This window comes from Equus caballus, chromosome 20 (assembly GCF_041296265.1).
Source record: "Equus caballus isolate H_3958 breed thoroughbred chromosome 20, TB-T2T, whole genome shotgun sequence".
Lineage (NCBI taxonomy): Eukaryota > Metazoa > Chordata > Mammalia > Perissodactyla > Equidae > Equus > Equus caballus.
The window spans coordinates 26,504,624-26,512,837 of record NC_091703.1 but is presented as its reverse complement, the minus strand read 5'-3'; the positions used below and the strand labels follow the sequence as shown (position 1 = coordinate 26,512,837).

The 8,214-nt window shown below is 43.9% G+C and overlaps 3 pseudogenes; 2 read left to right on the top strand and 1 right to left on the bottom strand.

The window, feature by feature from the left end:
* Positions 1-8,214, bottom strand: part of LOC138919373 (butyrophilin subfamily 3 member A2-like) — a 187,384-nt pseudogene that overhangs the window by 67,801 nt on the left and 111,369 nt on the right.
* The window catches only part of LOC138919676 (butyrophilin subfamily 3 member A2-like), a 140,252-nt pseudogene that overhangs the window by 38,335 nt on the left and 93,703 nt on the right, over positions 1-8,214 (top strand).
* On the top strand, positions 1,207-4,563 carry LOC138919677 (butyrophilin subfamily 3 member A3-like; annotated as a pseudogene).

Sequence of the window (8,214 nt, the reverse complement as noted above, 5' to 3'; positions counted from 1 at the left end):
ATCTCTCTCCAGGAGGGGCCCACAGACTCTTCAGCTCAGCAAGTTACTAAGGAATATCCAGGGGTACACTTGAAAGGAAAGAAAGTGGAGGGCAATGGAACTCCCTAGATGAAGTAACTTCCCTATGCTGAGAACCTCATTAGTTGCTTTACTCAGTCTGTAGGCAGCTGAGAAGGAAACAAAGAATGTAAGATTTGAAACAATGAGGAAATCAGAAAAGAAGGAGAGAGCAAAGTGTGTTAGGAAAAAAAAGAAAGGAGTACCACGGTGGCTTATTGTCATAGACTTATTAGAATTACTTTTAAAAAAACAGTATCTGAAATTTCTTCATTAAGTGGCCCAATTCTTTTCGGAAGTAGAGAGGACATGATACAGCCTGAGATAGATGGATTCTAGTACATATACACATACACATATACACACAGAGACACCCACTCCTATGGGAGTGTAGATACATACAAAATAGATTTGCATGATCTCAGCTGCGAAAGCACTTACATGGTACCTGTGGTATCATCAGCATGCAATTGATGTTCTCAGACTTGATATGAAGGAGGAGAGGGGAGGAGAGAATTGAACAGGCAGAGGGAGAAGGTAGGAATGGTGGGAAGAAGAGTCGAAAAGAAAGATTAGGTGGATGCAAAAGAAAAGAAAGGACATGACTCACAAGTGACATAGTTCAGGTGACATCTCTACCTTTCTTCCATTATAAGTGGAAAGAAGTCTCAGAAATATGCTAGTGAGTGATCCTGATGTTCTCTGAATTTCCTGGCACATGTGTATTAAACATTTAAACCTTTTCTCTTCCCTCTGACCCGTTGCCATCTCCAGTAGAAATAATCAGATGTAGCACAGCAACTCATGTTCTGTGGGGGACACCACCCCTGCTTTTCTGGAGCCTCAGAGAGAAACTTCCAGATACAGCAGCTGGGCATTTTCAGCCATGTCTCACTCTGCTGGCACACATGCAGACACCCTAGCAAAGCTTGACCTTGTCACCTGCAGCCCCAGCATGATGGAGGGAAGGAAGTCTACCATTTTTGAGTGGTTCTATGCCTGATTTGGCAGAGCTGTAGGTTAAGGAAGCTGGACATTGGAAGAGACTGAAGAAAAGGACAGAGAAAGGCTTAGTGAGGAGAATGGATGGGGGAAGAACAGAAATAATTCCCTTTCCTTATCTGTGTCTCCTGCCTTTCAGAATGGAAGATGGCCCTCTACCAAGCTGGTGAGTGAATCACTGTATGTTCCCTAGGACAGCAACCTGAGGGATGACATTCCATTTTTCTTTCCTAACTCTTGAGATTCTGGGAAGAAAATTCTGAAGGACTGGGAGAGTTCTGAGTGAGTGGCTGGAGGTCCTGGTCTCAAAGGTGCCCATCTACGGGGCCTAGAGAGCCCAGAGAACAAGGGAGGATTACTCTCCTGGGCTTCCATAGATCTTCATGGGAAAGAAGAGAATTAAAGGGTAGAGGTGAGGGAAAGGAGAGGCAGAGTGAACTCTGCATAGAGAGTGAGGATGTGGAATGACCAAGGAGAGAAGGCAACGCACAAAGATCTTTGCTTTTCCCAAGCTTCTTTTGCCACCTCCTGCTGCTGTGTGTCCTTAAGTTACTTAATGTTTCTGAACTTTAGTCTCCTCATTTTTAAATGATGACCTATTTCTTATATTTCCTATTATTTGAGGGTAAAGGTAAAGGCTAAATGAGTCAATGAATGTGTGTTGGTCAAAAAACCAACAACAAAGAGATAGCATGTTCAAAGTGTGGTGGAAGAAGATTTAGAAAAGAAATTCTTAACAAAGCTGGGTGTGGAATTAAGAGAAACCAAGAAGAGAATATGAACTGCCCCAGGGCTCACAATAGTGGGGATCTGTCACCTCTCCTATGCTTGAGGGAAGAGAGAGAGGGAGCAGTAACTGGAGCCCATAGGAAGATGTAGCTCAAGGACAGTACTTCCTGAGAGGAGTCATGCCTTTGTTAGAGCATCACCATTTGATGTGGACAAGGAGGAAGTGGGGGAAAATACTCTATCTCTCTTTTCTTTTTCCTTCCAATCTTCAGCTAGTACCTCCCATTGGCTAAACCCAACAGGTAACCAGAGGCAAGGGAGCCCAGTGATGCTGCCTATAGAGGACAGATTCTTGGGCCCCAGAAGAGGCAAGAGAAAGGTGGAGAGTGGGTCTGGGAGCACAGAATGTCCCCAAAATGGCCTCAAACACAGAAAAGGCATGGGGCTATTATAACATAAGACACTTCCTCCACGCCAGGTCCCAGGCTACCTATAAAATGTGTATTGTCTTTTCTACCCTAGATATTAGTATTTTTATCCTCAATTTTCAGGTAAGGAAATTGAGACTCAAAGATATTACATAGATTGGGTCTGTGAAAGAAGAGACTGCAGAAAAGGAAAAGTCATTTAGTTCATGAGTGGTAAAGCAAAGATTAAAATGTAAATCTATGTGACTATAAAGAACAGGTGGACAGAGTCATTTTGGGGAGGGAAATAGGAAAAAGATGGAAGGAAGGAGCCAGCTGAAGATGTTGACTTAGGCAGACTCTGACACTCAGCAGTCTACTCCACTGAACAGGTGACCCCTGAGCTTTTCCTTTGGTGTTGCTCAAAGAGTCATATTTAGGGCAGCTTGGGACACCAGCTTCTGGACTCAGACCTCCTCAGCCAGACCCAGATCTTGAAGGCTGAGCCTCTGTGATCTAGGAACAATGGCTGACCTCACGGCCCATCCCCAATCTTTCTGCACCGGATGTGATTCTGGATCTGGACTCAGCAAACTCCATTCTCCTTGTTTCTGGGGGCCAGAGGAGCCTGCAGTGGGCAGACACACGACAAGATCTGCCAGCCAACCCTAAGAGATTTGATACCCACTAATGTGTGCTTGGCTGCAAAAGCTTCACATCAGGGAGACATTTCTGGGAGGTGGAGGTGGGTTTCAGGAAAGGGTGGTATGTCGGGGTGTGTAGGAAGAACGTGGAGAGGAAAAAATGGGTTCTTTTAGCACCCTCGAATGGATTCTGGATTATGGGGCTGTCTGAGAGGAATGACTATCTGGCTGTCACTGACCCCCCGACCAACCTGGAAATTGTAAACCCTCCCCGAAAAGTGGGGGTTTTTCTGGACTATGAGAGGGGGGGGTCTCATTCTACAATGCCATATCTGGGTCTCATGTCTACATCTTCATGCACACCACTTTCTCAAGACCTCTGTGGCCTGTTTTCAGAATCAAGGAATGGGATCGCACTCCCTTGACCATTTGCCCACCATTGAACTGAGTGCAGACTTCCCTTGATCCTTGAGACCCCAGTGACCACGGGCTCTGCTGGTTGGAATGGGGACCCTCATGCTGAAGTAACATCCTTACTTACCCTGCATGTCCTTGAGCTGACTGCCTCCTCCTTAACAGCAGCACATCACAACAATAAAATATAACTACATACAAACTCTGTGTGAAGCACTTCACTAGTATTAATTCCATTATTCCATATGACTGTTGAATTTGGTACCACTTTATTGTCTCCTTTCTATAGATAAGGGAACAGGGGCGCATAAAAGTGAATTAACTTCCCAAAGATAACTCAGCAAGTGAATGACAGCTGGGATTTGAACAATAATTAAAGTCTATAGATAACATGTACTGGGTTCTCTGCTAAATTGTTTAAGTGAATTTCACCTTGTGAGGTAGTTTCATTTTGAGAATGTGGAAACTGAGGCAGGGCAAGTTAAGTACTCTTAGATTTTACACAGAAAGTTGTACTGCAGGAAGAGGTTCAACTACTGTCCCACCCAGCTCCCCCAGCCTGTTCTTTTCCTGCTCCATTGCCCCTCTGGGAAGGGACCATGTGCATCTTTGAAATTCCCTTCCTAGGGCACCTGTGGGTAAGGATCCCTCTAGATGGCCATGGAGGCCACACCCCACTTGGTTCCTCCAAGGTTGATTGTAAGAGCCATATGTCCAGCACTTCATTGGATTGAGTCTGCAGGGTGATGTGGTCAAGATAGTGAATTCACAGGGGCTGTGTTACACAGGATATGAAGGGACTAGAAACCAAACTCTTCATTAATAATGGGCACATGTGTACCCACTCTGTCAACATGATGCATGATCATGGAGCCAGAACCTAATCTCCTACTTTGGCGATCTTTAGGAAGCCTAACTTAAAATCTATAAATTGTCTATGGAATAAGAAATTGGGAGAAATGAAACTAAATGAACTTTAGTGGTATTTTTATAACACTGTAGAATCCATCTCCAGGAAAGGGGTATTTCCACCTCTGATCATTCATTGACGTTAATGAATGTTCCCTCCAACTGATGACCCTGGGGAAAGGCTACTCTTCATTATCATCACTACTGTTGTTCACCACTAAATACATTCCCTCCACCCAGACTCTGGTTGTCAGGTTACATTTGATAAATAAATTTGCTAGTAATCCTCACTATTTCACTGAATTTTTTCTAGATTTTAATCCTCCACAGTTTGTTCACCACAGTTCACAGTTTACTTCATTGTAACATTTCCACAAAATTCTTATTGTATTAGTTTTCTATTGCTGCCATAATAAATTACCGAAAATTTTCGGACCTAAAACAACTTACATATATTATCTCACATTTCTGTAGGTCAGAAGTCCAACATGGATCTCACCAGGCTAAAATCAAGGTTCCTGCAGGCCATGTTCCTTTCCGGAGGTCCTAGAGAAGAATTTATTTACTTGCTCCTTCAGATTGTTGGCAGAATTCAGTTTCTTGAAGTTATGAGACTGAGGTTGCCATTACTTGCTGGCTGTTGCTGGCTGTCAGTTGAAGGCTAGTCTCGGATTCGGGAGGCTGCCACCTTCCTTCTCTGTGGTTCTCTTCCTCCATCTTCAAAGCAGCAATGGCAGCTTTAGTCGCTCTCAATCTTTGAATCTTCCCTGCTTCTTATTCCCTTGAATCTCTTTGACTCTTCTGCCTTCTTCCACTTTTAAGAACTCATGTGATTAGATTGAATCCACCCAGATAATCCAGGGTAATTTTACTAAGAATCCAGGATAATCTCCCTACTCTAAGGTCCAAAACCTTGATTCCATCTGTCAGGTTCCTTTTGCCATGTAATATTTCATATTCACAGTTTGCTGAGATGATGGTGTGGACTATTTAGCCTAGTACAGTTGTCATAGTCACTGCCTTGCTCACTCTGAGGGAGGAGGAGGCCTCCATCCTGGTTGACCCCTGTATAGACTAGCAGCCTCTGTGGTTGAAAATTCCCGTGAATTTTTGGAAATTTTATCCGTAGCCTTTTATTCACTTGCTAGACTCAGGTATATATGTCAGAGTGTATTTCTGCAGAAAAGATGATTCTCACTGTTGGATACAATGTGTGGTGAAATTTCTCTCTAATCCCATCTCTTAGTTTGAGTTCCCCAGAAGCTGACTCAGAGTCAAGTACATGGGTCCAGGTCATCTATCTGGAAAGTGATCCCAGGAAACCCAAGTTTGGAAATAAATAAAAGGAGAAAAGCCAATGAGGCAAAAAATGGCATAGGTGGTATGCTAATTAGTTGGTTTTCATGTCGGCAACTTGGTTCAGTCCCACTCAGGACACTCTGAGAAACCACATGAAATTGTGGGCTATCTCTCAGAATTCTCCTAGCACAAGTGGAGAGCCAGGACATTCATCCACAACTCCCATCTCCCATTGGTTGAAGTTTGCCACTGGGGGTGTTAACTCCTCTGCTCTTCCATGTTGGTCTGTGTACATGCAAAGGAGCAAGCATCATTGATGTTAGACAAAACTCTAACGTGGAGAAGAAGAAAGTCAGACACCTTGGAAATTGTTACCTTGCAGGAAACTGTCCACCTGAGGTGGATCAAGGGGCTGTGGGATCGGGCATCAAGGGATTCTCTTTTGATTATAAGGCTTTGTCTCTGAGAATATACTGAATGCTTATTAAGACCTGTCTGCCCTCCATCCACCCCTATCTGTTTGGCAGTGGTGACTTCCTGTCTTCCAATATATGTCCATATAACTTGGCCCCACTGACCCCTGACATGGACTGCATCTTGGATGGACATCTGACCCAGACTAGGCCAGAGGGAATGCCTTGTACATTTTGGCTGAATGGCTCAGTGATATGTAACCAGTTATACCTGGTTAGTAGCAGTAATGCATGGGAGCTGTGGGAAGGCATTTTCCATCCACAGTGTGGTCTAGAGAAGCAAAAGGAAGATGATCTACAGACAGATTAGACTGAAGCAGATGCACAGAAAGAAGCATTCGAGATGGAGAAAGTTTAGGCAGCTTTCTCATCCTTGGTTCCAGCTCATTTGGGAGCCCAGTTTTATTTGTGCTTTGTGTTTTGTGAAATTTTTTCTTTTGTGACAAGGTAAATGTACTGATTACTATTGCTGCAGCCATGAAAATTAGCAACTTAACAAAATTATTTTAATATGCTCACTGATTGCATGAGTCAGAAATTTGGAATTTGAAGAAAACAGAGTAGGAATGTCTTTTGTAAGCCAAGATGTCTTAGCCTCACCTGGAAGGAATCCACAGTTGGAGGTGAGTCAAAGAAAGGAACATACTCTCTAGGTTTATTCCTTTCATGACAGAGAATGATTAGGTAAGGTTGTCATGATCTGAAGTGGCTCATCCCAGTTGGACCTGTTTTCCTGCTAAGCTACCTCATGGGCAGTGGGTCCTCCTCATGCTCAGAACACATGAGTGTGCTTCTGGCTTACATCAGCTACCACAGGGGTTGAGGCCTGGCTTCACTGGATGCTTCCGGCAAAAACTTCCCCAGAATCCCTAGGCCTTATTTTCTTCAGACGGAGGCTGCAAGTAGGCTAGGCTCTTACACTCTTACAGCCCTCTCTTATGTCCCTTCCCAAGAGTAGTTCAGTCCTGGGAGGAAACTATGGAGCCATTGCTAGCATGTTAATTGCACAGATTTGAGTTGAATCAAAAAGGAACTTGTGGCCTTCAGGGGAAGCTTTTAGGCACTTGAGGAAAAAGTGAAGAAATCTTCTCAGGAGGTTATTCTTGAAGATATTTATGCAATGTCATGATTGGCATCTGTGGGGCATGAGACGAGAGCATTGTGTGGGTATAGGGTTGTTTCAGACTCAACTTGTCCATCTACTCGCAGAGGATGAAGCCCAACTAGAACCTCTTCATTTGCTGCCATCTTCCTGCCCCACTGCAATGCCACCTCCCTGAGAGAAAGGGGTTTTTCCTCTCAGTATCCTCAGCATCTCTCCATCAATGGTTTTGGAAAGAATGACAAGGTATACAGTCTACTACTGCAGCCGCTGTCTCACTTCATTCTCTACCCCTCTACCACCTCCCTGTGTTCCCCTTTATCTCTCCACTGCCCACCACAAGCAGAACAACTTCAACAAACTTCTTCTGGCTTTGAAAAGAGGGCTGTTTATGTTTAACTCATCACCTCTCCACTATCAATGCCATCTTCTACTCCATGCACACTTCTACATACAGAGGCTTCTCTTCCTGGTTGGCAGCAGTCTGAAATCTGTAGGGAATCTCAAGGTTTTAAAAAAAGAAATGAAAAGTATCTTCCTTCTGAAAACAGCAAAAGAAAAAAAAAAAAAAGCCAGATCATCTGAAAGGGGATTTCTAGCTCTGTGATTTTAATTCTTAAACTGTTTTCTGTGTATTCTACCTAGTAATTGGTGATAATGTAGGGTCAGGGACACCACTGGCTGCTGACCCACAGCAGGCAATCTTGGAACTTTGGAAATCTTGGAACTTTGTGGTCACAGAGTGGCCAAGTCCCAAGTCCCATAGCCCCGCACATTTGGACTAATTGGAGGCTAATTTTTTTTTCTGTTTTTGAGAGAATTTGTTCTCTGATTGTGACTGTGCCCATGAGCTGGTCAGAGAGAATATGGATAAGGGGAAAATAATCATCTGAGCATCATAGGGGAAAGGAAAACACAGACATTAATTCTAGAAGGTAGGAAAGGGAGGAGAAGCTCTACAGCTCTGGATGGCAGTGGGATGGTAAGCTAAAGCAGGGAACCTGATGCAGGGAAAGGTACGGTCTGCGGAGAGGGAATGATATGAAGTGACAACTGAAGAAACTCAACTCTGGCTAGAGAAGTGATCCCAGGAGGCTGGAAAACTGCCTCCCTGCTTCTTATATTGTTGGCTTATTCCATGGAATGTTTAATGAATCAATCCATCCAGAAATATCTGA